Raw genomic sequence first — 10113 nt, 5'->3', positions numbered from 1 at the left:
CGGCCTCTAATAAAGCCTGTTTGATCCATAGAGATAATTTTAGATAAAATGTTTTCCAAACGGTTAGCCATTATCTTAGAAAGAATTTTAGCATCCACATTTAATAGCGAAATAGGTCTATAAGATGAGCATTCAGTAGGATCTTTATCTTTCTTAAGGATTAAAGAAACAGAAGCTTCATAAAAAGAAGAGGGTAAATTACCTTTCACAAAAGATTCATTAAATATTTCCAAAAGGTATGGAGAAAGTAATTTTTCAATTTTTTTGTAAAATCCTACCGAATAACCATCGAGTCCAGGAGCTTTACCTGATTGCATTGACCATATAGCTTTCTGAATTTCATGCTCAACAATTGGAGCATTAAGGATCTGTTGATCTTCAGCAGTAATTTGAGGAAATTTAATCTTATATAAAAAAGCTTTCATTTTAGAGGGATCTGCTGGAAACTGAGATTTATAAAGATTAGAATAAAAATCCTGCTATATATTATTAATATCTTCATAATTACTTACTATATCTCCATTATCTTTACGAATCTTTAAAATTTGTCTTTTAGCTTTAGCAGCCCTTAATTGGGAAGCTAATAGCCTATTATTTTTATCCCCAAAAATATAAAACTGACTTTTAAATTTAAACAAATATCCTTCAATAGGATAAGTTAATAATAAATTATATTATGATTGTAATTCCACTCCTCTTTTAAACAAAAGTCAAGTCCTAGCCCAGGCCCTGAATCATTGTCTCGTCCAGGGCCTGTGTCATGTACAGCGTCCTTTTTTCCCCATTTCCCTTCCCTTACTTTCTTGACTAACCTTGTCCTGTTCCTTGTACTTCATTGTCTATGTCTTGCACTTGGGTCCACTCCCAGTGCCCCCTTATGACAGGGAGGGGAGCTCTGTGATACACAGCTTTATGGAAGAGGAAATACTAGGAAGCATCCTCACAGGCAGACCTACTGAGGATCTGCTGGTCCTTCTATCACGTCCTGTATGACAGAAAGGCCACAGAGTGCACAGACTCCCGAACGTCCTATTATCTATCACGCAGGTGTTAGACAACAGCAACCGGGAGAGTCTGGACCGGCCACTGACACTGGAAGAGCTCCATCCGTTCCTTTGACTCGAATAAAACTTCCAGCAACGACGGATTATCGGCTGGGTTGAGCTCGGCTCTGTTGGACTGGATGGGCCCAGACCAGCTGGATGTGTACAATGCTATGCAGTTACCTGACAACATGTTGAAATCCGTAAGGAAAGGCATCATTACCGTCATCCACAAGCAGAAGGGGAAAGGGATAACATCAAGAATTGGAGATACATTTCGCTCTTGAATGTAGACTATAAGATCCTGTCCCTTGCCATCGCCAGCAGAGTCAGGTCTGTTCTGGGACGGGTGATCCACCCATACCAAGCCTGCGCTGTACTTGGCAGGAAGATCTTTGACAAATTCGTGCTGCTGAGGGACACTCTCACCTTCGTTCAGGGCGGGGGTGGGGGGGGGGGCGGTTGACGCCTGCCTAGTCCGCTTGGACCACGAGAAAGCCTTTGACAGGATATCACTCAAATACTTGATGGACGGACTCTCCAAAATGGGATCTGGGGAGGGAGTCAGGCAATGGATCCAACTGCTCTACACAGATACCAGCAGCGCAGTCAGTTCAATGTCTGGGAGGCAGCTAGCTTTCCCATAAAGTCTGGAGTCAGGCAAGGTTGCTCACTCTCCCCTGTCTTGTTTGTGTGCTTCAGAGAACACTTTGCAGAATCCATCAGGAAGGAAAAGAGCACAAGAGGACTGACACTGCCGGGTAGTGGAGAGATCCAAGTGAACACCTCCCTGTGCACGAACCGTCTTCTGCTCTGATCTGAGGTCAGTTCGCAGATCGATCAGCATTTGCGACTAGTTTAAATTGGTATCAGGGCCTCGGTTAACTGCACGAAGAACGCGGCCCTGCTCTTCGGTAACTGACTCAACCGATCCAGTGCCCTCTTCACCATCAGGTCCGAATACGTGAAGGTGCTGGTGATCTGAGTCGGCGGGTTCGAAGCCTGCAACAAAAATTGGCTGGAGCGGACTGCGGAGGTAAAACATAAACTGAGACTGTGGGGTTGGCTCTCTATGTCGGTATCTGGAAACAACCTCGTCATCAGGTGTGAGGCGCTCTCAGGGCTGCTGTACCTGGCGCAGGTGTGGCCCACGTCCCGCTCCTCCAGTTTGGGAATCACGCGAACCCGTCTTCAGGTTCATCTGGGGATCCAAGATGGAGCGGATCAGATGGATCACAGTGCACAAATTCCTTGAAAACGGGAACGAAAATATCCTCAATGTCGTCCTCACTCTGGTAATCATTTTCGTGCGTGGCTACATCAGGCTGCGTCTGGAATCTAAATACGTGCTCACCAAGTCTTGATGTTCCGTCTGTCACTGATGTTGCGAAAGATGGTCGGCTGGACGGTGCCGCACCGCGCCCCTGTCAGATGGACGGTGCTGCATACCTGCTCTCCATTGAAAAGTTAGTCCACACCGAGGTTCCAGTGAGCTTAAATCAATAGCTCCTCTGGGGGAAAAAAAGCATATTTGGCTCCGTTAATCCATTAAATATAAGATCTTTCGAAAATATCTGAATTGATGGGGGGGGGCGGTGGCAAGAATGGGGAAAAAGGATGGGGATAAAAAAGCGTCACTGCGGAGCCTAAGGGAGAGAGAAGTACAACGCGCGGCTCTCCTACACGTGCGCGTGGCGGCGAAGCTGACGCGGGGCCTCGTTCAGGCGAAGCGGCAAATATGATAAGGATTTTGGAAGAGATAAGGGAAGTCCAAAAAGATATAAAACAGCAACTAAATGATATAAAGTCAGAGCTCGCCAATGTCAATCAGAAAATAGCGATGGTAGAGACGCAAATTCAGAAGGTGGAAGATCGCATGCAAAACGTGGAACAGATACTAAGTAAGACAATAAAAATATTAAATCAACAGGAAAGTAAATTGCTTGACCAGGAGGGAAGATCGCCACGGAAAAATGTCAGGATTTATAGTGTTCCCGAAGGAGCAGAGGTCGATGACGGAGTTTGTAGAAAAGTTGCCGCGGGACGCTCTGGAGATTCCCCCGACTACGGAGATTGAAATCGAAAGAGCGCATCGTGCGCCTCGTCCCGAGGTCTCCCGGAGACAGAGAATGTAAGCCGCGCTCAATAGTACTTAGATTCCTTCGATTCAAGAGCAAGGCAGAGATTCTACGAAGGGCATGGGGTAAGAAGAAGGTGTTTTGGAACGGGAAGTTAATATACTTCGATCAAGATTACCCCCCGGCGGTCCTTACAGAAACGGAAGGTATATTCCGAAGCGAAACGAATATTAAAGCAAGAAAAGATTAAATTCCAAACCCCGTACCCTGCTAAACTGAGGGTATTTTACGAAGGAGGGATACAGCTATATCAGACGGTGGAAAAGGCGACTGCAGACATGAAGAACAGAGGACTGTCCATTAGCGTGGTCAGACCGAGGGAAAGCCTGGCTGAGCAGATATCCCGATCTGCTTGGGAAATAGTAAGAAAACCGAGAAGGCAGGGGACGGGAGGAGGACGGGAGAAGTATATTAGGAAGAGACTGTGAGTTCTCCGAAGACAGCCCTCACCTCCTCCAGAAGAGCCATAAGGTTTGGCTAACTTTAAAAGTGCTGATAAACTAAACGGAAGCAAAAATAGACGGTAATATACCTATCTCGAGAAATACGTATTATAATGTGGATTTTATATTAGTCAACTTTTTAAAATTCATTCATTCACTCCTTTTTCCCCACCTAAATGAGAATATATACATGGGAGGAATACACAAGGAAATCATTTCTGTATAATGGACCTAGATTTTTTACTTACTTTTATAGGTACTATAGCGGGGGCCGTCAACTCACAGGTAGGAGGGGATATCCCCCACTAGCTCAGCCCAGGGTCATCTAGAGACCACAGCCTTGGAATCACACCTTCATTATCTTTTTTTTATTATTCGCGTTTCTTGGCTCTTATTTGTTCAGGGAGTAGATCGATTAAGTTATATTCTGCAAATGTCAATGATATACTAACAGATAAATACACATGGCTAAGGACAAAGTAAAATTCATTTCTTTTAATGTCAATGGGCTGTTAAATCCAATCAACCGCAGTAAAATACTATCAATAATGAAAAAAAAGAACAAGCCCATGTAGTATATTTACAGGAAACTCACTTAAGTGATAATGAGCATGGAGGATTAAAGAGAATGGGTTTCACTAATTTGTTTTTCTCCTCATATAAATTGGGACATAGAAGGGGAGTTGCTATTCTCATCTCAAGCAAGCTAAATTTTGAAAAAAAAGTATTCGAAATAGGAGATAAGGAGGGCAGATAGATTCTGGTAAGGGGGAATAAAGTCAAGTCAAGTCAAGTCACTTTTCATCGTCATTTCAACCATAACTGCTGGTACAGAATATAGTAAAAATGAGACAACGTTTTCCAGGACCATGGTGCTACATGAAACAATACAAAATCTACTGAACTACGTAAGAAAAAAAAACTCAAAAACTACACTAGACTACAGAACTATCCAGGACTACATAAAGTCCACAAAACAGTGCAGGCACTACGATAAATAATAATAAATATTAAACAAGACAATAGGCACAGTAGAGGGCAGTAGGTTGGTGTCAGTCCAGGCTCTGGGTATTGAGGAGTCTGATGGCTTGGGGGAAGAAACTGTTACATAGTCTGGTCGTGACAGCCTGAATGCTTTGGTGCCTTTTTCCAGATGGCAGGAGGGAGAAGAGTTTATATGAGGAGTGCGTGGGATCCTTCATAATGCTGTTTGCTTTGCGGATGCAGCGTGTGGTGTAAATTAGATTATGATGACACGCAGTCCCCTTTTATTGTCATTTAGTAATGCATGCATTAAAAATGATACAATGTTTTTCCAGAATGATATCACAGAAACACATGACAAACCGACTTAAAAACTAACAAAAACCACATAATTATAACATATAGTTACAACAGTGCAACCGTAATTTGATAAGAACAGACCATGGCACGGTAATAGTCTCAAAGTCTCTCGGAAGTCCCATCATGTCACACAGACGGTAAACCTCCAGCGCCGCCAACTTGCCGATGCAGCATACTGAAAGCATCCGACCACAGTCCGACGAGTCCGTCCGAAAACTCCGAGCCTCCGACCACCTCTCCGACACCGAGCACCATCTCTGCCGAGCGTTCCGACCCCGGCCCCGGCAACAGGCAATAGGCAAAGCCGAGGATTTGGGGCCTTCGTCTTCGGAAATTCTCGATCGCACAGTAGCAGCGGCAGCGGAGCAGGCATTTCAGAAGTTACTCCAGGTGTTCCTCCGCGCTTCTCACGGCTGTCTCCATCAAATCCGGATTGATGTACAGCCCCTCTAGTTACACATACGATATTCAATCGGAACGGCCGCTATCTTCTCCTCCCTCCTTTTTCACATAGACGGAAATCCCGTTACTTTATTGAATATATACTCACCCCCAGGAAGTGATATTAGTCTATTCCAGAAAATTACTAATATTATGGTAAAGGAAACAGAAGGTCTCTTGATATGTGGGGGAGACTTAAATTTACAATTACAACCAAAGTTAGACTCTTCCGATAGAAAAGCTTATGGGACAAAGTCCTTACATAAGAAAATTAACACTCGTTTTGAGGATGTTGGTCTAATTGATATATGGAGGGACCTTTTCCAGGACAGAAGGGATTACACTCATTATTCTGCCCCTCATTCCGTATATACAAGAATAGACTATTTCATAACGTTTGGAAAAGATAAAGACAAAATAATCACCAGTGGAATTGGGACCATAGATGTAAGACACCATGCACCTATATATTTATCTGTTGATTTTGACCTACAACCAAAGAATACTATTTGGAAACTAAATGCGAGTCTACTCAATAATCCCTATTTTAAGGAACAAATTAAAAAGAAATTGGTCTTTACTTAGAATTGAATGTTAATGGAGAGGTTCCACCTCCCATTCTATGGCATACTCTGAAGGCTGTATTAAGAGGGGAAATTATAGCGATATCTTCATATAAGAAAAAAAGGGAAGAAAACATTAGAGGAATTACAAAATCAGCTGAAGGAACTAGAAAAAAAACACAAATTGAGTTTGGCACAGGATACATTAGAGGAAATTTTAAAAAATAAGAATTAAATTAATAGTTTGGCTACACAAGAAATTAGAAAAAAATTAATGTTTCTGAATCAGAGTCACTATGAAAGTGGATCTAAATCAATGACAATACTGGCGTGGAAACTGAAAAAAAGATAGCAGAAAATACAATTTATAGAATTAGGGATCCAAGAACAAAAGTGATAAAAAATAAGCTAAGTGAAATTCAAGAAGCTTTTGAAATGTTTTACAAAACTTTATATTCCAAAGTTCCAGGGGGAAGCATAGCCCAAATTGACACCTTCCTGAATTCTTTAGTGTTACCCACTTTAAGCGAAGAACGAAATAGAACGATGACTGCTGACATAAGTGAAGCTGAACTAAAAACTGCAATTAGTAGGCTTAAATTGAGCAAGTCACCAGGATCAGATGGATATATGGCAGAGTGGTATTAGGAATTTAGAAATGAGTTAATTCCTGTTTTACTCCCCACACTGAACAGGGCCATAAGAAAGGCGCAAATGCCACCCAGCTGGAATGAGGCGATAATCTCAGCTATACCGAAAGAAGGCAAGGATAAAATGGAATGTGGGTCATTTAGACCAATATCTGTTCTTAATGTGGATTATAGAATATTTACCTCCATCGTGGCCAAACGATTAGAAGAGTTTCTACCCGCACTGATACATAATGATCAGACAGATTGTATACAACAACGCCAAACACAAGACAATATATGAAGGACACTTCACATTATGGATCATATTAAAAAAATGAAACTGAAGCAATAGAGATAAGCGTGGACGCTGAAAAGGCATTTGATTCGGTTAAATGGAATTTTCTTTACAGAGTTTTACATAGATTTGGTTTACATGACACAATTATTAAAACTATGCAGGCACTACACGACAATCCTACTGCTAGGATTAAAATCAATGGATATTTATGTAATAGTTTTACCCTAGAAAGGGGCACAAGACAGGGTTGTGCATGGTCGCCACTACTCTTCGAAGATATCGGGGGAATTACTATTAAAGGGACAGAGCATAAATTGGCCTGTTACACGGATGACATTTTGATCTATCTAGGGCAACCAACATACTCTTGACCTAAATTGATGCAATCCTCTGAACAATGTGGCCAATTATCAGGATAAAAGATTAACATAGATAAAACCCAGCTACTTTCATATAACTATAGCCCACCACGAGAAATTGAAAGTAGATATCCATTGGCATGGCAGATAGAGTCTGTCAAATATTTGGGCATCATTATGTATATATATATATAAATTATTAATTATATAAATTAAGGAAGATATAACAAGATGGAAACTAATTCTTTTTCTTAGTCTCAGTTCAAGGATTGAATCTATTAAAATGAATATACTGCCCAGACTACTATATCAATTTCAAACCCTACCAATAGAGATTAACCAAAATCAATTCAATGAATGGAACAAGATGCTTTGAAGATATATATGGCAAGGTAAAAGGCCTAGGGATTGTCTCAAAACTTTGCAATTAGCCAAGGAAAAGGTAGAATGAGGCCTATCTTCTCTTAGAGATTACTATTTAGCAGCACAGTTGAGAGCTGTGATATGCTGGTGCAACCCATCATATGGCGCTCAATGGAAAAACATTGAAGAGAGGATACTTTCCATCCCCATACAGGCAATTTTGGCTGATATCAACCTACAAAGTTACATAAATACTATTGATAAACCGTGGATGAAATTGACTCTTTAAATATGGAAAACTATCATAAAAGGATATAAACTAGAGAGAGACATTGCAATTCTTAAATGGTGTGCTTATGACTCGGATTTTATGCCAAATAAACTGGATGCTAGATTTAAGGATTGGACCCCTAAAGGAATAACAGCTATTTGCAATATAATGAAAGAAGGAACACTGTTCAGTTTTGAAATGCTCAAAGAGAAACACTTATTAGAAAAAGAAAACTTTTACCGGTATTTACAGATGCGACAGTATGTTAATAAGATGGTTAAAAATGTAAGCAAGGCAAGTACATATAATTCAGGCAACGGTAGTAGAATCATTTCAAGTGTATATACGGGTGTTTCAAATCTTAAAACACATTCGACTTCATACATTATAACAAAATGGGAGAAGGAAGGAGGGATAATATACCTGAGGAAGAATGGACAATAATATGGAGGAATCAATGGAAGTGTACCAGTTCACAGAAATGGAGGGAGTTCAGGTGGAAAAACTTGATAAGATATTTTCTTACACCCTCTCAGAAATCCCATTATGATAGTAACCTCCCTGTTTGCTGGAGAAATAGAAATAGGGGAGAACCAGTGGATGTGGTATATTTGGATTTTCAAAAGACTTTTGACAAGGTCCCAAACAGGAGATTAGTGTGCAAACTTAAAGCACGCGGTATTGGGGGTATGGTATTGATGCGGATGGAGAACTGGTTGGCAGACAGGAAGCAAAGAGTGGAAATAAACGGGACCTTTTCAGAATAGCAGGCAGTGAACAGTGGGGTACTGCAAGGCTCAGTACTGGGACCCCAGTTGTTTACAATATATATAAATGACTTAGGCGAGGGGAATTAAATGCAGCATCTGCAAGTTTGCGGATGACATGAAGCTGGGCGGCAGTGTTAGCTATGAGCAGGATGCTAAGAGGTGACTTGGACTTGGATGAGCAGGATGCTAAGAGGTGACTTAGGTGAATGGGCAAATTCATGGTAGATGCAATTTAATGTGGATAAATGTGAGGATATCGACTTTGTTGGCAAGAACAGGAAAATAGACTAATATCTGAATGGTGGCTGATTAGGAAAAGGGGGGATGCAACGAGACCTGGGTGTCATTGTACACCAGTCATTGAAAGTGGGCATGCAGGTACAACAGGCGGTGAAAAAGGCGAATGGTATGCTGGCATTCATAGCAAGAGGATTCGAGTACAGGAGCAGGGAGGTACTACTGCAGTTGTACAAGGCCTTGGTGAGACCACACCTGGAGTATTGTGTGCAGTTTTGGTCCCCTAATCTGAGGAAAGACATTCTTGCCATAGAGGGAGTACAAAGAAGGTTCACCAGATTGATTCCTGGGATGGCAGGACTTTCATACGAAGAAAGACTAGATCGACTAGGCTTATACTCTTTGGAATTTAGAAGATTGAGGGGGGATCTTATTGAAACGTATAAAATTCTAAAGGGATTGGACAGGCTAGATGTAGGAAGATTGTTCCCGATTTTGGGGAAGTCCAGAACGAGGGGTCACAGTTTGAGGCTAAAGGGGAAGCCTTTTAGGATCGAGATGAGGAAAAACGTCTTCACACAGAGAATGGTGAATCTGTGGAATTCTCTGCCACAGGAAAGAGTTGAGACCAGTGCATTGGCTATATTTAAGAGGACGTTAGATATGACCCTTGTGGCTAAAGGGACCAGGGGGTATGGAGAGAAGGCAGGTACCGGGTTCTGAGTTGGATGATCAGCCATGATCGTACTGAATGGCGGTGCAGGCTCGAAGGGCCGAATGGCCTACTCCTGCACCTATTTTCCATGTTTCTATGTTTCTATGAAATAGTGGAAATCAAAATGCAAACCATTATTATATTTTCTGGGAATGCCCCGGTATCAAAAACTATTGGAGTGGGATACATAATGCCCTATAAGACATCTTTAAATGTGAAATACCCTTAGAGAGTAAGACCATATATTTTGGGTATATACCTCAAGAATAGTTGAAAAGAGACAAAGATTTAATGAATATAATGCTGGTGGCTGGTAAAAGGACCCGTACCAGGAAATGGTTATCACAGGAGTGCCCAACTTTAAATGTATGGATGGAAATTACAATGGATATTTACAAAATGGAGAAGATAACAGCAACTGTTAATCATAAGTTGGAACAATTTGATTCATACTGGGAAAAATGGTTTCACTACATAACACCTCGTAGGCCTGATT

The sequence above is a fragment of the Mobula birostris genome, chromosome 5 (genome assembly GCF_030028105.1).
Source record: "Mobula birostris isolate sMobBir1 chromosome 5, sMobBir1.hap1, whole genome shotgun sequence".
Taxonomy (NCBI): Eukaryota; Metazoa; Chordata; class Chondrichthyes; order Myliobatiformes; family Myliobatidae; genus Mobula; species Mobula birostris.
This window is presented reverse-complemented; position numbering follows the sequence as displayed.